The sequence below is a fragment of the Mirounga angustirostris genome, unplaced genomic scaffold (genome assembly GCF_029215605.1).
Source record: "Mirounga angustirostris isolate CCGP_5_RB_7025 unplaced genomic scaffold, mMirAng1.0.hap1 SCAF_9, whole genome shotgun sequence".
NCBI classification, from domain to species: domain Eukaryota; kingdom Metazoa; phylum Chordata; class Mammalia; order Carnivora; family Phocidae; genus Mirounga; species Mirounga angustirostris.
Genome location: NW_026991717.1, coordinates 105,019,517 through 105,044,154, shown reverse-complemented (window position 1 = coordinate 105,044,154; position 24,638 = coordinate 105,019,517). Strand labels below are relative to the sequence as shown.

The 24,638-nt window shown below is 37.9% G+C and overlaps 1 protein-coding gene across 2 annotated transcripts in view; it reads right to left on the bottom strand.

The window, feature by feature from the left end:
• PPM1A (protein phosphatase, Mg2+/Mn2+ dependent 1A) overlaps positions 1–24,140 on the bottom strand; it is a 46,541-nt gene extending 22,401 nt beyond the window's left edge. Inside the window, exons 1-2 of one of the 2 annotated variants that reach the window (XM_045900982.3) lie at positions 24,000–24,138; positions 23,231–23,314 (exon numbers count right to left, since the gene is read on the bottom strand). The gene's annotated coding sequence lies outside the window, so the exon portion shown is untranslated. Of the gene's footprint in view, positions 1–23,230; positions 23,315–23,999 lie in introns of both variants that reach the window. The other variant, XM_045900981.3, reaches the window with a different exon arrangement.
• Between the last annotated feature and the right edge of the window lie 498 nt (positions 24,141–24,638).

Genomic DNA, 24,638 nt, shown 5'->3' with positions numbered 1-24,638 from the left:
TTAAATAACCTGCTTCTTTAAAATAATCTAAAAAACAGGGCGCCTGGGTGGCTCAGTTGGTTAAAATAATCTAAAAAACAAAATCCCATATATAAAGTAAAAAGAAGTTGGGAAATTGCCAACTTATCCAATTTAATACTAAGGAGAAACCCCTTATGTCTATAAATGGAAATACCTTTCATAAGATTAAACTTAAAAGTTATAGATGTATCCAGTATGTGACTTTGGACAAATCCTTTAGCTTAATTTCTAACTCTCTTCATTGATAAATAAACAACCTTGATTAACCATTTTCAGAATAATTACCTTGTTCTGAGAAATGTAGAAGAAGCCTAAAATTCTAGGAATACCAAGGTAAACGGCATTAGTAAATAATATTTCAGTCTAAAATCATGCCAATAAAATTCTCAATACCAAGATAAAGATTATGAGATAAAATTATTTTACAACAGAAAAATCAACTTGTAGAGAATGAAAAAAGAAAAAAACAGCTACCAACTAGGACTACAAGCTGGTAGACTGAAGTTGATCTTCACATATATTGTTAGCCCCTGTCCCTGAACAACTTGCATTCTCCAGTGCTCCTACTACTCCTTATGGACCACATGGCATCTGAGTTTGCATCATTTGATAAAGAGGACAATACCTGTGATGATAACAGCATACAATCCATGAGGATTTACTCTAATCTTATTTTTCATGAAGTGGCCACCTCATCTCAAAGTAGCAAAACAAATGATACCTGTAAATGTCTGAATAATAGGTACCAGCTCCAAATCCTATAAATGTTACCTTATTTGGAAACAGTCTTTGCAGTCGTGATTAGTTAAGAAATTTGCAATGGGGGGATTATTTTGGATTATACTGGGGCCCCTAAATGTAATCACAAGTGTCCCTGAAAGAGAGGTAGAGGAAGAACTGTCACAGAGAAGTGAAGATAGAGATTTGAAGATGCTAGCCCTTGAAGATTACAGTGATATATGGCTACAATCCAAGGAATGCTGCATTCTCCCTAAAGCCTCCAGAGTGAACACATTCCTGCCAATACCTTGACTTTGGCCCAGTGAAACTAATTTTGGACTTGTGCCCTCTAGAATGGTAAGAGAATAAATGTGTACAAATAAAAACCTGGAGTATAAAAGTACTAATAGAGCTAAGGAAAGAAATTTGAGAGATAAAAATTACTATAATGTTTTAAATGGCATGAAAAACAATAATGAGGGGCGCCTGGGTGCTTCAGTCGGTTAAGTGTCTGCCTTTGGGTCAGGTCATGATCCCAGGGTCCTGGGATCAAGCCCCGCATCGGACTCCCTGCTCTGCGGGAAGCCTGCTTCTCCCTCTCCCACTCCCCCTGCTTGTATTCCCTCTCTCACTGTCTCTGTCAAATAAATAAATAAAATCTTTAAAAAAATAAAAAAGAAAAACAATAATGAGCAAAGAACCTATAGAAAACAATCTGCAAGGCATGAAACTTAAAATAAGAGAAAAATCATCCTGTATGCAGGTAAGAATAAAGAGATAAAAGTGAGTAGATTAAAGACACAAACAATGCAGATCCAATAATTTAATTAGTATACTGTAAAAAGAAAATCAAATAATGGAGAAGAAATAAAACTTCAAAGAAATTAATCACAAACTGAGGGAAAATTTGAACTGATGATTGAAAGTGTTCGTCAAGTAGTAATTTTAGTAGAAAATGATCAATACCAAAGTATACTTTGATAATAAATTTCAAGAATACAAGAGTTTAGAAAAATGAACATGCCAAAAAAAAAAAAAAAAAATCAAGCTGGCCTCAAACTTCTTTGTCACATGATATGCAATAATGAAGTAATGCCTATAAACGTTGAGGGTGAAGAGTGATATTCCCAGAATTCTATACCCAGCAAAGCTGGCATTTATATGTGAAAGTAACAGAAAAGGTATCATCAACTATGCCAACACTAAAAAAGTACCATCCAGGGGCGCCGGGGTGGCTCAGTTAAGCGGCCAACTCTTGACTTCGGCTCAGGTCATGATCCTGGGGTCCTGGGATAGAGCCCCACATCAGGCTCCACGCACAGCTGAGGAGTCTGATTGTGGATTCTCTCTCCTTCTCCCTCTGCCCCTCCCCATGCTCAAGCTTGCTCCCTCTCTCTCTCAAATAAATAAATCTTAAAAAAAAAAAAAAGTATCATTCATGGAAAACCTATTTAAAGAAAGGTTAATGCCAAGAGATTAAAACCAGAAATTCAATAAATGGAGATGTCATAGTATATAGGACTTTGGGGTTGGCAAAATACACTAAGCAAATACAGTTGTCCCTTGAAAAACATGGGTTTGATCCACTTATGGACCTGTGCATGGATTTTTTTTTTTTTAGTAAATACAGTACAGTACTATAAATGTATTTACTCTTCCCTATGATTTTCTTGACATTTTTTCTCTAGCTTATTTTATTATAAGAATACAGTATACAATACGTATAACATGCATAATATATATTAATCAACTTTATGTTATCAGTAAGGTTTCCAATCAACAGTAGGCTATCAGTAGTTAAGCTTTGGGGAAGACAGAAGTTATATGTGAATTTTTGACCACGTGGAGAATTGGTGCCCTTAGGGAAGGGGAACCTGCTTTTCCTGCAACAACCTCCACGTTGTTCAAGGGTCACCTGTATAACAGAACTCAAGGGTGCGATTTTACTTTCAGAGAAAGAAAAGCATAAGGAATAAGTCAATAAATACAATGACTGTCTTTTTTTAATTGACGAGAGTGTACTCTAAAATTATAACCTATGAATTTTATGGGCTAAATACTTTTATGCCAGATAATTCATAACAATCCTTCAAAAATACTATATGCTGAAATTAAGACTATATTTTCTGTTCAAATATGCTTAAAACATTAAAAATCAAGCATTTATTTGATTGTATATTAGAAAAGCTGTAAAGTTTCCTAACACACTCCCACCCACCATACTCCAGGAACCCTCGCCCCCCCCCAAAAGAAAACAAATGACACAGACCATATTATCTGACTTTAATGCAATAACAGTAGATGTTGGTAAAAATAAAGAAAGAAGAAAACTTTAAACATCTAGAAATTGTTTTAAAGGCATGCTTCTAATCAACCTTGCAGTGAGTTTGTATATTTTTATAATTACGGAATATTTAGAAACAATAATGGTAAGTAAAACCTTATATCAAATTTTATGAGATGTGACCAAACCTTATTCAGGAAAACTCACTTTCTTAGTAAAAAAGTGAAAATCGGTATACTAAATCTCAACTCAAAAAGTAAGAACAACTACATGCATACACACAGACCTAAGGAAAGAAATATATTAAGGAATGTATATTAAGAAAAATTAAGGTAGGGGCGCCTGGGTGGTTCAGTTGTTAAGTATCTGCCTTCGGCTCAGATCATGATCCCAGGGTCCTGGGATCGAGTCCTGCACCGGGCTCCCTGCTCAGTGGGAAGCCTGCTTCTCCCTCTCCTGCTCCCCCTGCTTGTGTTCCCTCTCTCACTGTGTCTCTCTCTGTCAAATAAATAAAATCTAAAAGAAAAATTAAGGTAAACATGATGTCATGAGAGAAAAATGAATAAAATAGGTAAACCACTAATTAGTCTGAGAAAAACCATTATTCAAAATTAGAAATCAGGGCGCCTGGGTGGCTCAGTTGGTTGAGCGACTGCCTTCGGCTCAGGTCATGATCCTGGAGTCCCTGGATCAAGTCCTGCATCATGCTCCCTGCTCAGTGGGGAGCCTGCTTCTCCCTCTGACCCTCCCCCCCTCATGTGCTCTCTCTCTCTCTCTCATTCTCTCTGTCTCAAATAAATAAATAAAATCTTAAAAAAAAAAAAAAAAAAAAAATTAGAAACCAAATAAGCATATGGCTTGCCTCTGAGACAGGTGTTTGTTTTGTTTTATAAAACACACTGTACAATTCTTTGCTAATAAATTTGAAAATATGGAGGAAACAGACAATGTTCTTGAAAAACAAATTACCAAATTTTTTTCAGGCAGTGATGAAATAGAGACCAGCAACTCTGGAACAAAATGAGAAAGTTATCAAAGAACTAACCCTCAAAAGAACTCTAGGGCTCATGAAAAAATTTAAAAAGCAGAAGAACCATTCCAGGTTAAAGAAGACCAAGAAGATATGACAATAAAGTGTAATGCACAATTGTGCATGGGCTTATGTATTATTTCTGTGTGCAAAAAGAATATGTATGCATACATACACAAAGGGAAAAAAGAAAATTTATAAAACAAATGTGGGAAAAAAGTCATTCAGATAATATGAAAGTTCACTGTACCTTTTTTTCTTCAAATTTTCTGTAAGTTTAAATTGTTTCCAAAATAAAGTTATTAAAAACGAGTGTATCAGACAAGCCTTAAAACATAATACCTAAATTACCTACAGAAGAAAAAAGCTTCCCAGTTCGTTTAACAAACCTACCGTAATCCTGATTAAAAACTGGCAAAGACAGTACCAAAAAATAAAACTATAATCCAAACATATTAATACAGATGCAAAAAACCCTAAGTATAAGCAGATCACCAACTAGAGCTCATCTTAACAATTTAACTATGAGCCAACATTCAGCAACCTATTAATATGCCATCTTTTTAAAAAAAGTCCAAAGGGGGGCACCCAGGTGACCCAGTCGGTTAAGTGTCTACTACCTTCAGCTCAGATTGTGATCCTGGAGTTCCAGAATTGAGCCCAGGGGGCAGGCTCCCTGCTCAGCGGGGAGTCTGCTTCTCACTCTCCCTCTGCTCCTCCCCCCCCCCGCCCCTCCGCCTTGTGTGCACGCTCTCAAATAAATAAATGAGTTCAAAACCACATGATTATCTCTTCATCTGATAAAATTCATTCTATAATATGATAATCTATATTTCAAGCCAAAGAGGAAACATAGTGATTAGAACAATTCCCAGAAATCGGGCGCCTGGGTGGCTCAGATGGTTAAGCGTCTGCCTTTGGCTCAGGTCATGATCCCAGGGTCCTGGGATCGAGTCCCGCATCAGGCTCTCTGCTCCTTGGGAGCCTGCTTCTCCCTCTGCCTCTCTCTCTCTGTCTCTCATGAATAAATAAATAAAATCTTAAAAAAAAAAAAAATATAGAACAATTCCCAGAAAGAAGCCAACACAAGGATACTTATTCTTATCCCTAACAATTAGCAAGGTCTAGAAATAATGATCAATACAGTTAAGATTTTTTTAAAAAGGCATAAAATTATGAGAAGAGATCAAACTGCTACTTGCAGATAATAACCATGTGATGGCAAACTCAAAATCTAAAACAATATTAGGGAAAAAAAGTTCAATTAAGGTTATCTGACTACAGAAAATCCTTAAGAAAATAATAATAACCACTTAGAAAATAAAGAAAAAATGCCAATAAAAGTCTTTACATCTAAATAAATAACCAAAGAATTATTCAAGACCTTTAAGAAAAGAGCCTCAGGGGGCGCCTGGGTGGCTCAGATGGTTAAGCGTCTGCTCGGGTCATGATCCCAGGGTCCTGGGATTCCCCACATGGGGCTCCTGGCTCAGCGGGGAGCCTGCTTCTCCCTCTCCCTCTGCCTCTCCCCCTGCTCATGCTCTCTCCTTCCCTCTGTATCTCTGTGTCTCAAATGAATAAATAAAAAATCCTAAAAAAAAAAAAAAAAAGAGCCTCAGAATAAAAGACACTCCTATTTCTGAGACAGGAAGATTCAATATTGCAAAGACAGTCATCCTCCCTTTATTAATCAATAAATTCAGTATAACCACAACTGGGTCTTTTTGTTCCCAGACCTTGATGAAATGATTACTAAATTCATATGAAAGAATAAATGTTTGAGAATAGCCAAAACATTCTAAAAAACATTAGCATTTGTCATATCTAATATTAAAATAATTTCAAATTATGATATTTAAGAGGGAATACTAAAAGGATTCATCAGTGGGACAGAACTGAGACTCTGGAAAGACAACTGTGGGAGGAAAAATTCAATGATGTTAAAACAGCTGGCCTATTTTAATCCTGCCCCCCAATGGAAAGTAGCTGAATTCCTATTACACATCTTGAAATAAATACCAGGTAATTAAAGATTTAAGTTTGAAACACTATAATAAAACCATACATCTAGGCAAATATTTCTATAATTTTATCATAGGAAAGGACTTTCTAAGTATGACACTTTTTTGCCGTTAGGCAAAAAAAGACTTTAAAGAAATAAAAAGCAATTCCAGAGGAATAAAACTTCTTACACTATAAAACCAAGCTCCTAAGCTTGAAAGGCACATATCTTTAAAACAAGTATTTGCAATATACATGGTAAAGTTAATATGCCTAAAATAGAAGTCTCTTGTAAGACAATAAAATGAACACTTTAAAGGAAAAGAAACAAAGAACATGAACAGGCAATTCAATTCATAAAAGAATACAAATAGACAATAAATACATGGAGTAATAACCAATCTCACTAGCCATTAAACACAAATTTATTTTTTACACATTATCAAAGATTAAAAATGGGGCGCCTGGGTGGCTCAGTGGGTTAAACGTCTGCCTCTGGCTCGGGTCATGATCCCAGAGTCCTGGGATTGAGCCCCGCCGGAGCCTGCTTCTCCCTCTCCCTTGCCTCTGTCTGCCGCTCCCCCTGCTCAGGCTCTTGCCCACTCGTTCTCTTTCTTTCTAAGAAATATATAAAATCTTAAAAAAAAAAAAAAAAGATTAAAAATTTATAGTGTCCAGTATTGGCAAAGGAGTTAAAAAAAAAAAAAATATATATATATATATATATACACTTCTCATAGGTAGGAGACTAAACTGCCACCTTTCTGAAGGGTATGTATGACACACGTTAATTTTAAATGTTGACTTCCATTTAAATGGTTTTTTATATTCACACTCTAAAGTGCCCTTCTATTCCAAAAGTACTTTTAAAATAAATGGACTATAAAACAAAAATAAGAAAACCAAACCACCTGCTAAAGATAAACCCTTGAAATACAAAACTTTTTGTGAAGCTGAAACTATGAGTCTCCCCGGTTCAACTAACAGAGATGGATGAGTCTACATCCTGTAGGGATAGTAACAGAAATTAAAAATGCCCTGTGCAAAGCTGGGATAGAACTCAAGCGCCCTGAAACTCATGCCTGGGGTGGAGGGGCTCTGTTGCCTATAAAAGGAGATGGAAAAAGCTACTTACTAACCATAACCCGGAGCTATGGTTTAGATGAAGTTAGGTGCTCAGTGAGCAGAAAAAGTATAGCTCTTCTTTTAGTCAGTGCCTTTTCTTGGAGAGAGGTAAAAGTCTGATCCTGATCTTATCAAGAATCAGGAACCACACCTCCAATGTAAGATATGGTTTCAGAATGGGCACCCCAGGGCCAAGATGTAGGCACATGCAAAAACACTGGATAAGAAGGGTGAAAACAAAGAAAACAAAACCAAAAACTTTCATTTAATAAGAGAACACAAAACCAAACTCCAAAACACATGAGGAAAAAAAAATATGATGGACAGCCAACAAAATCAACAATTGTAGGAATTCAAACTAGAAGGAAAAATAACAATCTGAAAATAACTTAAAATGTGTGTTTAGGATCCTTCCAAAGTTAAAAAAGACAATAGACATAAAGAGGAAAAAAATTTAAAACAGTCAGAAATCAAACCAGAATAGGTGGCTCTTAGAGAGAAAGAACCTGAAAAGGAGAAAAATATTCACTGAGAAATAAAAACAACTGAGGCCACATAAACTCTAGCTGAATAAAGTCAAGGGATTTATCAGTAAATCGAAAAATGATACTTAAGAACTGCCTAGAAAATAACATAAAGATTAAAAAGGAATCCTGGAAAAGCAATATTCAAAAATATAGGGGCACCTGGCTGGCTCAGTGGGTGGAGCATGAGATTCTTGATCTCGGGATTGTATGCTCGAATCCCACATTGGGCATAGGGATTACTTAAAAATAAAATCTTAAAAAAGAAAAAAAGAAAAATATAAAGGTTAAAGAATTTTCTAGAACTGAAGAAAGATATGCATCTTTAGATCAACAATGTATTTCAAAGAGTACCTCCATATAGCACAACATACACATACCTCCTAGGTATAGGGGAATGTGTTAGGTTATCAAGTACGGTAGAACAAATACTTAATATTTATACCACACTTAAAAAACAGAGCTCTGTCCTGCATATATTTTACATATTATTAAGGTAATCAATGCTACAACCCCATACAATACAGATACTATCTCATTATCTGTTTAGAACTTGCCCAAGGTCACAAAGTAAATAGTGGTGACAGGATACAGAAAAGGAATCCTTTTAAAAACTGGTAGAGAGAAAAATTATATACAAAGGCCTAACAACTAGGTGGAAACCAGACTTCTCAGAGATCATAATACAGTGAAATATCTTGAGGGTACTAATAGGGATAGGGGGACGGGACACCTATTAACCAAGAATTCTTTATTTGCTTAAAAAAAGAAAGTAATGTATAAAATATACTTTTAGATAAAAATTACAGACATTTACAGGCCACACTCTGTTAGAAAAGATTACTAAGAGCTATACCTTAGCAAGAAGAAAGGTAACTCCAGGAGTGAGATATAAAGGAACAGTAAGGACAGTGAAATATCTGACTGATTAAAGTAGGTATTAAATATAAAAAAGAGAACGAAACGTTTTTATGCTACAAAAAGAGGAAATAAAATTATAGACAGTTATACAGATGATGAAGGTATGTTGTGTTTAATCAAATGTGAGCTCAGAGAAAAAAAAATCACCAAATATACAAGGAAACAGGCTGCAATGAATAGGAGTAACATAACAAATACAAGATATAAAATAACTATGTATGAAATGTTTAACAAGATTTTTCACACACACACACACACACACACACACACACACACACACACACGGCCCCAGGAAAATGAGAAGAAATTACTTAAAAATTTACCAAGGAATTGGGAAAGAATTAAATGCCACTTTTGGAAATTAAAAATTAAAAATCATTGATATTAAAATTTCAAAGGATGACAACAGATTAGAAACAAATGCAATAAATTTAGTTCACTGAGTTGAAGAAATAAAAAAATAAAATTATGCTCACTTTAAAAAACCTACCACCAAAGGATGAGGGGGAAAGGGGAAGGAGAAAAAGAAAATCAAATTCTCCAATAATAGTTAAGTAGTATAAACAGTCCACACAGAAGTAGCTCTAAGAAATTTTAAGACTTGGACTTTATAGTGCCTCTGAAAGCCCAAGAACTATTAACTAATCTCTCTGTTGATGCCAACTCCCTAGAACATGGCTATGGTAGTAGCAGAGTTCTTTACACTCTAAATCAACATTTATTCTACTGAGAGAATCAGAAAACACCAGGAAAATAATGGCACCTAATTCTATAAGGTACAGCTTAATCTCATTTAACAAATGCTCCTTTGGTATCTCATTTTCTAAATATACCTAAATCATAGCAATCTTCAAATTTGTATATCTTTACTTTAGTTAGAGGTAGAGTGTCCTATGGGATCCATTAGTTTGCAGCTCATAGGGCTAAGGCCTCTGGAATGGTGCTCCAATCTCCCTCAGGGCTAAAATATTTTCACAAGTTTCTCTGGTTAAATATTCTTTTAATAAAGCTCAATTTTATAGTCAGCTAAATCAACAAATACTCTTAAATTTCTCCTACAATATAAGTAATCTATAAAGGGTATGAAGATTCTCTGTATCTCTGTCTTCAACGAATAAATAAAATCTTTAAAAAAAAAGTTATGAAGATTTATATAGAGTTCTTTTAAGAAGAATATTTGACAGAGAGAGAGAAAGCGAGCTGAGAGAGAGAGAGAGCACACAAGCAGGGAGAGCGGCAGGGAGAGGGAGAAGCAGGCTCCCTGCTGAGCAAGGAGCCCAATGCAGGCTAGATCCCAGGACTCTGTGATCATGACCTGACCTGAAGGCAGACACTTAACCAACTGAGCCACCCAGGTGCCCTTATAGAGTTCTTTTGAATAGAAATACTTATTATTTAAAAAAAAAAAATACACACATTTTGTAAACTTGAGTTCCAATACTAAAAACATTCACTTAAATCAGATAACATATTTTATATGTTAAATAACGAATCTCATTGTTCTAAAGAAATTAAGTATCTTCATCACCTCCTCCTTTAGAAAGTTATATACAAAATATTGTAGGCAATATTTCTGATAAGGGGCTGATTATGGGGTTTTAAACATATCATCCAAGATGTAAAATACAAGTACAAACAGTTCCCATTAGTTTGCATTCCCTTTCTCCCAAATTTTGAGTTTGCTTATTACAGGATTTTACTCCTTTAAAGCTGTATGTATGACTATGGCTCTTTGGGGGCACTTTCACTGACTGTGCCTAAAATCCCACTAACAATTCTAGTCCAACCAGAAGGCCCCTGATCTATCAAATCAAATTAGATTTTCTTTGGCAGCGGCAATCTCTCAATTAGTGCCATTCCCCTAGCTAATTCTAGATCCCTGAAGTAGTCCACTGAATATGGAGGCACCCAGAATAGGATTCTACCACTCCAATTTAAAAACCCTCAGGGGATAGTGTCATTTAAGTCTGTGGGATTTCTCCAAAGTATCCCAAGGTGATATCCCATGCTACGCTGGTTCAAACCTGAAGATCTTCAAATAATCCAAAAAAACAACACATGACTATAGTTCAGCTTCAAAATTCCCATACAAAGTTCTGGAAAGAAAGTATGTCAAGGGTACTAAACGTCATCAGAAAATGGAATTATCATTTGTGCTCCACTGATATTATGACTAAAATTCAAAGTTCAGAACAGAGAATTAAAAAAAATTCTTATCTTCTACTACATGGTAACATCTCTGCCTTTGCTTTCTTCCCTCTAGGTCTTATTCTCTCCTAAGCAAACTCCGAGTTTTACTCTTCTGTTCACAAATTCAGTCTCCTTGTGAGAACCCCGGCCCCCCCAGCCTGATCAATCTCTTCTATTTTCCTGTTCTTGCCTTTCCCATTCTTGGGTTTAGGGGTATAAGTAGGTAGAGTTCAGGCAAGTCAGCTGCTAGGGGAAATATTTCAGTGAACTCATGCAAGCCTGAGTTTGAAAGGTTAGAAGAGAAATGGCTACTAGAGAATACTTTAAGGAAAGTTGAGGGACTATGAGCAACCCACAGTAAAAAGCACTTCTGGATGAGGACTAATCGTACATATTCTTTGAAGAGCCTGATTCTTGGTTTAAATTTGGATACAGTCTTCCAATTACTGAATTAATTTTTCCTGGTCAGAGGAGGAGGAAACAACCATTATTTAAGCTCTATAAGGAAGCTACATTATTCATCACTGGTTATCTCATAAGAAAGATATACAAGATGTTTATAAAGGCTAGAAATTAACTGATCAAAAAGTTATCTAGATTGCATTTATATGAAATATCCAAAAAAATGTATAGAGACAGAAAGTAGATTAGTGGTTGATAAGAACTGGGGGAGAGGAGAATGTGGAGTGACTGCTAATGACTACAAGGTTTCTTTGGGGGTGATGTAAATGTTCTAAAATTAAATTGTGGTTAATGGTTGCACAATTCTGTGAATACACTAAAAACTACTGAGCTGCAACTTTAAATGGGTGAATTTTATGCTATGTGAGCTATGTCTCAATAAAGTCATTTAAAAAGACTGCTATGGTTTTCTCTATATTTTATTTTGCATAAAAAGATTTTAAAAGATGATTATAGATTATATGGAGTAACATGTAAAATACTGTATTAAATTTTTTCAAAGATTAGCTCTGAAACTTCCCCAGCTGCCCAATATTTCTTTATCTTATAGCTTCAACTAAACACTGACTTCACTCTTTGAATATTTCTTCCAAATAACCAAATTCCATCCAAATGAATTATAATGCAAATTATAACTGTTACTGAGTTAAATAATACCTAAATTTAAATGCTCTAAATTAAAACCTTAAAAATGGAATTTCAAAAAGCAAACCAAAAGTGACCAAGCAAACCAACCAAAATAAGTCAGATACAGTTCTTCTATGCTAAATAGTATTTCCATGAAGTCCATGACGTAAGTCATTTTTTTCTACCAAATATCACTCAAAAATAGTCATTGCTGAATTAGGTAAAAACTTAGAACTCCAGAAACCATAGTCACCTTGTGCAGGTATGAGCAGCAGTCTCAATCTCACATAGTAAGTGTAGACAGAGCTTGCCACTTTTGATGTTTCCTTCATGTTTAATATATCAGTATCTTCTAGACATGTACTGTGATATTAATTACAAGCTCCATGAGGTAGTCTCAAGTTTCTACAAAGGTACGTATTGAGCAATTTTTAAAAGTAAACTTCAGAAGGACATAATTGCCTGAAAAATATCTAAGCTCAATTTAGTTGGTGGGTTCCAGTGACTATAAAAATTGGATACTGACCTATTTCAACTACCGTATGAGCAAAAACATTGAAAAGATGTGGAAAGCATAGAGCTATTTAGTTTTTAAAGTTTTCTAAGAATGTTCTATAGTATTCACAATCTCAATTTGCCTCATCTGTTAACTATTTCAAATTTCTTGGTTTTGAATAACTTGTCTACAGAAATGGATTCAATTTCCAGTTTGCTATTTTTTAAACCTTGCATATTTGAGGATTCAGACTCAGACTGACCTAGAAAATAATAACTGACTCCCTTAGCCAACCAACCCATTCTTTTTTCGTTTGCTTAAAACAAACAAAACCCCCTGTGTGACAGTACATTTAAAAATGTATGCTGGTAACCTGAAAGAAGGGGAAAATAAAACTTATTAAATCTTTAAGATGATAAAAGGTTTATTCACAAACAAAATATGTAGCAATTTTAAGTATGAAATACCACTGCTAGAAAAAAGAACCAAAAAGTATTTGCCTCTAAGAGAAAGACTTCTGTCCATACAATCTAACATTTTTCAAAAACAGATTCATTCACTGAGTCCATAAGTTTTGATGAGATGCTTTGAGTGTATGGAAAAGGGTGTTGGGAAAGTAAGAGAAAAAAAGTTTTTTTTTTAAGTGAAAAATTCCATCTTTCTATTAGCTTAAAATATATATATATCTAACTACCTCCTGTACTTGATTAGCCACACCTCAAATGACATGACCTAAAATGAATTTCTCAATTCCCTGCCACTTCTCCTACCCAGTTCCCTGTCTCAGGAAATAGATCTACCATTAGTCATAAGCCCACAGAATCCTGTATTTCACCCTTATCATAGTATATAAGACCCTGTGAATTCTTCTCATTTTAGATTTTCAGATTCATGAGGGAAAGGATCATGTCTTTTCTATTCATAATATTTTGCATATCGTGAGACACTTGTTCAATATGTAGGACAAGGGAATGATAGCCATCATCATGACTTCTCTCTTGTCAACAGCCTCAGGAATTCTTTTCTATCCAGGAAAAGGTATTCCCATAGAAGAGGACTTGCAAACAAACTGTATCCTACCATTTCCATTTTCTTATTCTATAGAATGCATAGTTCTAATTTTTAAAACCTCTACAGAAATAGAATTGATTTCTAATAAGAAAATATTGGACTCTAAAGCAAATGTGCAGCTTACCAATTAAAAATTTGATTTTCAGATTGTGTTCATTAATGACTTAAAGTTTCTTGACATCAGGGGCACCTGGGTGGCTCAGTTGTTAAATGTCTGCCTTCGGCTCAGGTCGTGGTCCCGGGGTCCTGGGATGGAGCCCAACATTGGGCTCCCTGCTCAGCGGGAAGCCTGCTTCTCCCTCTCCCACTCCCCCTGCTTGTGTTCCCTCTCTTGCTGTGTCTCTCTGTCAAATAAATAAATAAAATCTTAAAAAAAAAAAGTTTCTTGACATTATTAGTTGACACTCTCATTATTGAAAAATGGAAGGGATAAAAGAGAAAGATGTAGTTTTGACTAGAAGTTAGGGCCTATACATTCTCTTTCCCTGAGCTATTTATTTATTCATCTGATCATTCAATCAATAGTCATGAATGGGTAAATTTTTTGAAGTGTTTTCTATATGAGAAGCAAAGTATAAGGTAATTTAGACACAAAGGAATAATTTCTGAGAGCTAGGAAACCCACTTTCAATGTATTTTAGACAAAAATATCTTTAACTTAGTCTGGGAGTTTTACTGTATATAAAATGAATTTATCCCATATGCACTTAAGGAGCTCCTCATTCTACTGACTGTAGCAAACTAGTACAAGATCATACTAGATGGCTGACTAGTTGTTGAAGTACTTGCTTATACTATCAGGAAGCATTTACACAGAGAAAAATGAAGATGACAGATATGGAGTAATTCAGAGTTAAGCTGTGGGTTAGAGCAGAACAAAAACTGCCACTTCTAAGATCAGCCCCTAACATCTAAAACAGCCTTAAAGATTCTCAGCAAGGATAATAATCCACTGCTTTATGAAAAGTAAAAATTTTATTTACCATCTATTTACATTCTGAAGCATGATGGCATACTGCAGAGATGTTTTTCTAAAGCCTGATAAGTTTTGTAATTCTGTTTGTAAAACAAAATCAAAAAAGCAATATATAGCCAGCCACTCCTTGCTTATCCTTATCATTAATATTTTCATCTCTGAAATTTGGTAACAAAGGTAAGTAAGCAAGCTACATCTCCTACAGACGTAATATCAAAGTAGATGCAATTTTCTACCACTCATGCTAAAGAAAAGTAGAAGTGCCAAAAAAAAAAAAAAGCCAAGGCATTTATTCAAAATCAGTAATGAATTACATTCTTAGAAATAGCACAATAGTTCTTGAATAACATTTTTTTTAAAGATTTTATTTATTTATTTGAGAGAGAGAGAGCAGAGCAGTGTGAGGAGCAGAGGGAGAAGCAAGCTCTCTGCTGAGCAGAGAGCCCAATGCAGGGCCTGATCCCGGGACTCTGGGATCATGACCAGAGCTGAAGGCAGATGCTGAACTGACAACCACCCAGGTGCCCCACTGAATAACATATTCTTGAAATAAAATATCTAAGCTACTTATATAGCCTGGTTCAAAACAAAATACACACACAAAAAAACCATTTATCTACATCCCTGCCTGAATGGTCATATCACAGATGAGTAAAAAGAACTAGCCTAAATATAAAATGGATTATACATGATCTATGCTCTCATAATTTGCTATACTTCTGGTTCACATTCAATTTTCTCTGTCATGTGTTCATCAGAAAATAAGCAAGGAGACTATAAAGATTAAACAATCACATATTGAGATCTACTTAAAACAAAACCCTGTCCCTGCTTTCAAGGAATTTATTTTTAATAAATCTTAATATTGAACTATTCCATTTATAGTATAACTTCTATTTTAAGCCCAATGGGGTAGCTTGTGTTTTAAGACCATCTTCCTAAATTCACTAAGAATTTAATTTGAATAAAGGCCTGATGAAAGCATCTGTCAGTGGGTTGCAAAGTAATGAATAAGCCCTAAGGCAAACCTGCGTATGGCTTGTGGTACTAGTTGTATTATGCCTATATCTTTCTTATATTACAAAATTTAATAGTTCTTGGTAAAAAGTTCTAAAGTGAATTGACATTAACACATGACACTACACTTTTCAAATTTAGTATACCCTTCCACCTAGGATCCCAACTCAGTCACAAGATTCACTCACTGGGTACAACGGAAATGTAGTCATACCCTTCATAACCAAAGATTTTCTAAGCCATCACAACTGCCAACAGTTTCTTTTAGCAAGAGGAATAAAACTGCTGTGATCCACATATACAATAACTATGAAAAATCCAAGGACATGTGTTTAGCTTCTATTACTGGCTGTGAAACTTTGGACAAGTAACTTAACCTTTGTCTCAATTCCTCATCTGTTAAGATACAAGTAATAATAGTATCTATGTCATATACAAAGATAGGAAGATTTAATAAGACAGTAATCAAAATTTTTCTATGATAATGCCTGACCTACTGCTCAATGTTAGCTATCATTGTTAGTAGCTAATGTTAAAGCTAGAAAAACTTAAAAGTTGCACAAGAATCAAATTTATCATTCTGGGGGAACCTGGGTGGCTCAGATGGTTAAGCATCTGCCTTCAGCTCAGGTCATGATCCCAGGGTCCTGGGATCGAGCCCCGCATCGGGCTCCTGGCTCAGTGGGGAGCCTGCTTCTCCCTCTCCCTCTGCCTCTCCCCTGCTCATGCTCTCTCTCTGTATCTCTGTGTCTCAAATGAATAAATAAAATCTTTAAAAAAAAAAAAATTTATCATTCTGGTCTCATTAGTATCATACTCCAATAAATGGGTCTTAGCAACCAGACTGCCTATATAAAATTATCCATTTAAAAATTCAATAAAGGAAATTTTACTATGCATTTTCCAAATACTGGAAACAGTTTAACAGTTTGATATGGTTTAAAATTTAGCTTTAAGGTTTATATGAACATAGACTATTCATGTATTATGGTTTTGGTTCAAATTAAATCAGTTCAAAGTTATCTCCCTTCTTTAACTAATACGTCATCTAATTACTGTGACTCCACAACTCCCATTTAAAAGGCTGCCTAGTTCGTAGTATCTGCAAATATAACTCTGGAAAGAGATGCATGACTATGAATGTCCTATTAACCCTCAAAGTGAAAACACTGGAAGTTAAAATGAAACCTTTAGGTCTAGAATCAATCAACCTAATTATCTATACCAACATAAGAACTCTGCCACATTTCTGATATGTATAATCTTCACACTTAAATACCCAGGTTCAGCCAAAATAATATATAGGAAGAAAAGTCAGAAATGTCTGCTACCCGAAAGCTCTGAACTGTTTCCACCACCTCCTACAGCAATCACTTCCACTCTCAGGTAGATTTTGCCTAATATTTACAAAATATCTGAATATCTACTATCCACAAGGCATTGTGGTAAGCTTTGGGATAATAAAAAGTTATTGTATTTTCCCCTTCCCAGTTTTATAATTAAATTGAACACACAGTTATAATTAGAACACAAATACCTAGCAATAAAGTATACAACTAAAGCCTAACAAATAATACAATAGATACTGCTGTAGAAGTACAGAGAAATGAGAGATGAAACACTGTGATCAGAGAAGGCTTTGTGAAAGATGAAATATTAGAAATGAGCTTCATGATCGAGCTCCGCATCGGGCTCCCTCCTCCGCGGGAAGCCTGCTTCTCCCTCTCCTACTACCCCTGCTTGTGTTCCCTCTCTCGCTGTGTCTCGCTCTGTCAAATAAATAAATAAAATCTTAAAAAAAAAAAAAAAGAAATGAGCTTTGATAGAGGGGAAAAAGAAGGGCAAGAATCCAACCTACCAATTAGCATGAACAAGAATCCACTGAGATAAAAGGATAGGGTGTGTTCCAGAGATGGCAAGTGTACTGGTTTGGCTGAAACAGATCAATCCTGGGACGCCTGGGTGGCTCGGTTGGCTAAGCATCTGACTTGTGATTTTGGTTCAGGTCACAATCTCATGACTGAGTCCCACGTCTAGCTCCCCCCTCAGTGGGGAGTCTGCTTGAAATTCTCTCCCGCTGCCCCTCCCCCCACTCACTCTCCTCCCACTCTCTCTCCAAAATAAATAAATAAATCTTTAAAAAAAAAGAGAGAGAGAGAGAGAGAAACAGATCAATCCTGAAGTTCAATTATGGAAAGTGTCAAAAGCCCAGCAAAGAATTCTAAACTTTATCCTAGATGAAAACGAATCACAAAGTATATCAAGCACAGAAATAATATGATACAAATAGTTTTTTAGAAAAAGTTTGTGATGGTTTATAGAATGGAGAAGGGAGATGCAGCACAAAATGAAAGTGGGAAAGACCAGCTGGAGTGCTAAAAGCACGGCTTGGATATGAAGTAATTAAGATCTGTACTATTCTAATACAATTTTTCAACCTTAAATAACACAGGACCCACCTGTAAAGCCTTAATACCTTTTATATAAAGACTATTTTTTTTACAAGAACTGAATTAATTAGAACTTAGTTTTCTTACTCTCTCTTGCATTTTTTTCCATAGCAGTATCTTCTTGCCCATGTCTAATCATAAACTGTAACTTTTCTTCAAAATACCAACCCTTGTTTTTCTTCACTTACTGATCATTCTACTCTGAACATTCACCTTTGCTATTACTCTTACTCATTATCCTCTATTTAACCATCTATTCCCACCTAACCATTAACTCCAAATGCATGACCTCTCCAGCTTCATATACTCAAATAAATCTACTCATACTCAACTTTTTCTTCCATTACCTCTTAACATTTAACTTTTATATATAAATTCTAGATGCCCACAATCTTTATAACTTCTTCTGAAGTCTCTACTCAATCTCTTACAGTATGGTTTCCAGGCTCACTGCTAAAACTGTACTCAAAGACTCACACTCAGTAAATCTCTATTCCTGTATCTCAAGATTTCACAAACTCAATAGCAACTACTGTTTATTTAGTACTTTCTTCATGGTAGAAAACGTCAAGTATTTTACACAATCATCTCACTTAATCTTCAAGAATACCTTATGAGGGGCACCTGGGTGGCTCAGTTGGTTGTCGGCTCAGGTCATGATCCTGGAGTCCCAGGATGGAGTCCTACATTGGGCTCCCTGCTCAGCGGGGAGTCTGCTTCTCCCTCTGATCCTCCCCCCCCTCATGCTCTCTCTCTGTTTCCAATAAATAAGTAAAATCTTAAAAAAAAAAAAAAAAGAACACCTTATGAGAAAGGCTTTCCCATAAGACAGGTAAGAAAACAGAGGCTTAGAGAAATCAAGGAGCTTGCCCCAAATCACCCCACTAGAAAATTTTACCATCACCTCCTCTCTAAAGTCTTTAATGTATGTACTTAGAAACATTTCCCTTAGTCCTTCATTAAGGATATCAACCATTTGAGAATTTAATATTGATTCCATTCCTCAATCTAAACAATGATAGTTGAAGACATAAAATTGTTTAGCTCTGTTGACTTCGGAAACTTAAGAGAATGAGAAAATGAACTTAACTTCTTAAATCTTTTCTGAAGGTTTCAGAAGAGACTCCTGTATTGGAAGACTTAATTTATACATAAATTTATAAGGTGTCTTTTAATTCTAGGAATCTAAATCATAGTGTTAACATTCAGCTTCTCAATTTTTGATTTCTAGGAACAAGAAGGCTCATCTAGTTGGGAAAAATTCAATCAGGAATATTTTGAAAATAACTTTATAACTACACAGCTCTGATTGTGGCATGTTACTTAGATTCTCTGAATCTATGTTTCTTCATTTGTAAAACAGAAATAACATCATATACTTTAGAGGGTTGTGGGGAAAATTAAAGCCTGACAAATGGTCAATACACTCTGGCTTTTATTATTTCTTTATTCTGTATCTAGAAGTAGTTTGTTCTCATAGGATTTTAATTCAAATCATATCAGCTACAAAAACTCTAATGACTTTCAATCCAGATCCTAAATATGAATACTACATAAACTTGATCAATGGATTCCAAATAAACATATTAAAAATTATAAACTCAAGCTCCCTCCTTTATCACACATTTATTCAAGGAATGTTTAAGACACCTCTAATTTCATAAACATAGTATCAGTAGTCTATTAATACACATTAACATCTAGTACTCTTCTCTCAGTTTCTTAAAAAAATTCTAGTCTATTACATTTTAGATAAAGGTATACAGAAGTTCACCTCTCTTAATCGTTTCCTTTCTCTAGCTCCTCCTACCTGTCTCAGCAAAAGAAAAGCTAGGTAAAGAGATTATCTAGGTAGTACATAGATAGCTAGGACATGCAAAGGTCAAAATCATCAAGGAATCTATTCTGGAGACTCAATAAAATATAAAATTATTACTTGTACATTCGACATTAAAAAGAGCAAAAGAAGAATATAATCAACCTTTTGATTTTTATGTAATTTAACCCAAGCTCCTTTCATATAAGGGTGATTAATAATCCCAGGTAGAAATTCAGAGAATTTCTTGGCTAATAGTGCAATAATAAATGAAGCAACTGAATTTTAAAAATTTGTCACCGACAGTATTTGAAATGAAAGACAGAACACATTCTGGCATAAAGTTACTACCTAAGGTACAGGAAGATACAAACTTTTACCTAGTTGCCTCACACCTTCCCCTCACCCAAGGTCCACACATTTCACAGGGCCACACCTTATTTTATCTTCTTGCTTAACTCTTACAGGACTCCACTTGAACCGACTTTCTTACATGGCTGCCTCCTCCTCTGATCTAAGGATGGAAAGTAATCAGTACCACTCAAGAGTCAGGTGCCCAGGCAAGAGTTAGATAATCATGGGGGGGTGGGGTCGATCATCAAAATATCACCCTATAATTATATCTACATGATCATGGACTTCCACCTTAAGAAATCAATCCAGCTCTTATGGGTGCGCATTACAGGGACAACAAGCTTCCTGTGGACATATGTCAGTCTTTAGTTTTAAATTATTAAATAAATAAGCATTCACAGCTAAGCCAGAATAGGCTACACATTTTATTAGCTACTATAATAAATAGTCTAAGTATAATCTGAACAAATTCATTAAGTTTTTGGTAACTGCTTAGCAATGTTTACCATGTGACAACACAACATTGCTATAGATTCCTTTGAAAAAAAGTAGGTACTAGGGGCACCTGGGTGGCTCAGTTGGTTGGGAGTCTGCCTTTGGCTCAGGTCATGATCCGGGGTCCTGGGACTGAGTCCCACGGTGGGTTCCCTGCTCAGCGGGGAGTCTTCTTCTCCCTCTCCCTGTGCTCCTCCCCTCCCCTCTGCTTGTGCTCTCGTTCTCTAAAAATAAATCAAATCTTAAAAAAAATTAGGTATTAGGAAACAAATTTTCAGACAAAGGTGTATTAACAAGTCAAGATAAGCAAGACCCAGCTTGAACTCACAGAAACATCTTCATAATGTGTTCTTATAATGCCCTTCACATCAAACTACCAAGGGTCCTGTGCTTGTTCAAACCTGCAGTCTCAACCACCCATTCTCTTGTGGAATCCCCACCCTTCTTCCTCCCAAGAGTTTTTCTAGACTTCCCAATCCCAACAGAAAAATCAATAAAGCCTGCCTACAAGAAAATCATCCCTAAACATCAACCACCAACTTAAAATTCTTTTATGGAAGACACTTATTTTTAAATAACATGCAGATTTAGAATACTGAAACATCTGGGGCACCTGGGTGGCTCAGTTGGTTAAGCGGCTGCCTTCGGCTCAGGTCATGATCCCAGTCTCCTGGGATCGAGCCCCGCATCGGGCTCCCGCTCCTTGGGAGCCTGCTTCTCCCTCTGCCTCTCTCTCTCTCTGTCTCTCATGAATAAATAAATAAAATTAAAAAAAAAAAAAAAGATTTGGGGCGCCTGGGTGGCTCAGTTGGTTAAGCGGCTGCCTTCGGCTCAGGTCATGATCCCAGTCTCCTGGGATCGAGCCCCGCATCAGGCTCCCTGCTCGGCAGGGAGCCTGCTTCTCCCTCTCCCTCTGCCTGCCTCTCTGCCTACTTGTGCTCTCTATCTCTCTGTCAAATAAATAAATAAATAAATAATCTTTAAAAAAAAATAGAATACTGAAACATCTAAGTGTCTGGCAAATACCAGGCACTTGGTCAAAGCATTTTGAATAGACAATGTTAGCAGAATAAAAAAATTTAACAACTGGCCATGCATTTGATAATACAGTTTACCACTTTGGCTTTACTGATTTGTGAACTGAGACTCAAAAGGTTAAAGGACTTGTCCATGGACACGACATTTTGGAGCACGGTCATGACTAAACAATTCTTATCTCCTAGTACAGTGTTCCCTTCAACAGGTTATACTGTAATTATGGTCATCATTCCAGCCTTTCAAACTGAAATATGAAAACATACAACTTGTGTTTAAAAAAAAAGGAATATTTAAAGAAATTTATGTAAATTTCCACCAAAAAAGAAAAAAAATTTTTTTTAAAGATTTTATTTATTTATTTGACAGAGACACAGCGAGAGAGGGAACACAAGCAGGGGGAGTCTGAGAGGGAGAAGCAGGCTTCCCGCCAAGCAGGGAGCCCCACGCGGGGCTCGATCCCAGGACCCCGGGATCATGACCTGAGCCGAAGGCAGATGCTTAACGAATGAGCCATCCAGGCGCCCCAAGAAAAAAAATGTTTTTTAAAGTAGGCTCCAAGCCCAGCATAGCGCCCAAGGTGGAGCTTGAACTCAGGACCCTGGAATAAAAGACCTGAGCTGAGAGCCAGAGTGGAAGCTTAACCAAATGAGCCACGTAGGTGCGCCTAAAAAAGAAATTTTAATGACTCTGGCATTCAACCCTTTTATTTCTCAAATATATACTGAGGTAGCTAGCCAAACTTCCTGGTCTTATATACCTCTCCCATAATAAAATTACTTCACTAATATGAAAAATGTTTGATGATACCACATCAAAAATGTCTTTAGTAACTTCCATGTGCACTTCTCACTATACTTTCAATAATGTGTCACTGCCGCCAACTTGCAGCTTAAAAGTAATCATCCCTACATGACTGAATGTTTATTCAGATATATGTGAGTTACACATAAGAACAGAACTGTAACATCAGGCAAGGAATGCTACTTTGTGGTTCAAATTATTTACTGACAAAGAAACATTTAATCAAAGGTAACATCTATGATTAGAAAATTGGCAGTGGGGTGGGTCACTATCTCCCTAATCAATTTTCTAAAGTGCTATAGAAATACAGTATTTGTAAAAGGCCCAATATGTAAAAATATAAAAGTTATAAAAGTGAAGTTGTTCCAGTTAAAGAGGAATTGGGGAGTAAGCCCTGCTGAACTCCTGGGAGCTGTGGAACCCCTAAGGCTCAGCAGAGTACCGTTTAAATAAATAAATTCCTACTCTTCAGAGCTCTTTGCATCTAAAAACTGGTTGTGTTTAAAATCCCAATACGCAAGTTTGAAAAGATTAAGCCTTTTTCCTCAGAACAATTTAAACATTTTTTAATTTCTTTCAGTAATGTCAAAACCACCTACTCTGAGAAAATAATACCTATATCCCACTGATTTTTACACCTCCCATCACTCTACAAATCACTAAAATTCATTCCGCTCATTAATGCAATCTGCCGAAAATTCAGGGGTAGGGATGGGGGCGGCGCATACATTTCTTGGCTTGGACAACTTAAGTACGACCTTTGTGGATTGTAAGTACCATGCGGTGCTTGAGAAGAGACAAGGAAAAATACCTCAGGTGATGAAATTTTCAAAACGTATCTAAACTGCGGTTGGTAGAAGGCTCTCCACAGCCAGCTGTGTTTCAATATTTAAATCTACAAGCAGAACAGAACCATACCTCAACCACCCAACTCTAACATTAAGAACTTTATCACACAATTTACAGTTAAAAATACAAGAAATCAGTGTGATTTGCTTCAATGGATTCGTTCGATGTAATGAATGAACTGGAGGCATCACAGACTTGAGTTCTCAAGGAGCCTCACTCTCAGCTCAGACCCCTCTGAGACCTGAAGCAAATCCTCCAGAATTTGGTGTCTCGAGGCTAAGTGCGGTCCAAAGGAAGCCTACCCCCTCCTTTCTCCAGGCCTCCCTCCCAGGGGTTGGAGCCCTGGGCGGCCCTGCGGGTGGGGGCGCCGCGACGCCCTACTCTTCGTTTCGGAAAAGTTCCGCCCGCCGTTCTCGGGCCAGGCTGGCCTGGGGCTCTCGCCCGCGTCGCGGCCACAAACACCCGCCGGGCCTCGGCGGCGGGAGGGTCGCGCCCCCTCCCGCGCCGCCGCCGCCACCGCCCTCGCTGAGCGTTAACCCCTTGCGGCCCGCCGCCCGGCTTCGGGGAGGAGGCCGGGCCAGGGGGTGGAGTTGTCGTGTCTCCTCCCGGGAGCGCCCGGGCAGACGCCCGGCTTGTTTACAGGCCCCAGGCCCAGGCCTGGCCGCCGCCACCGCCGCCGCGCAGGCCCGCGCCGCCCGCCCGCCCGCCTTCGGCCCGAGCGTCGCGCTTACCAGGAGCAGCCGCGGGCTGGCAGGTCCCTGGTCGGCCAAGGCAGCGGTGGCGACGGCGGCCGGGGAGGGGGCTGGAAGGGGGTCACCGCGGCGGCCGCCGGCCAGGTCAGGCCGGGGAGGGGGCGGAGGAGGGGAGGAGCCGGGCTGCGTCCGGGCCCCCCGCTCTCGGCGCCCTCGCGGCTCAGATCATCCGGGCGTTGGAGCGGGAGGCGGAGAGCGGGTCCCGGAGGAGGAGGAGGAAGATCCGAAGATTCATCGCTTTCGCGCCCCACCTGCCTGGCGCCCCCCCACCCCCCTCCCCAACCACCCGTTCCGGCGCTGCAGCCGCCCGAACACCCGAAGCTGCGGGCCGGGCCGGCGCCGAGACCACTGCTCCCTCGCTCCCGCGCGCGCTCCCGCCCCTAGCGCCGCCGCCGCCGCCGCCGCCTCGAGCGCGTCCCCGCGCAGGCGCGCTCACGACGGCGCCGTGCTGCCCCTCCCCGACTCCTCTGTCCGCCCCGCCCCGCGGGCTCGGCGGCCGCTACAGCTGCGGCGCGGCGGAGCAGCTGGAGAGACCCGGATGTCGTTGGGCAGGAACTGCGGCGAGGGCCGGCAGGCGGGGGAGGGGCGGCCGCAGATGACATCACTGCCCTACCCAGC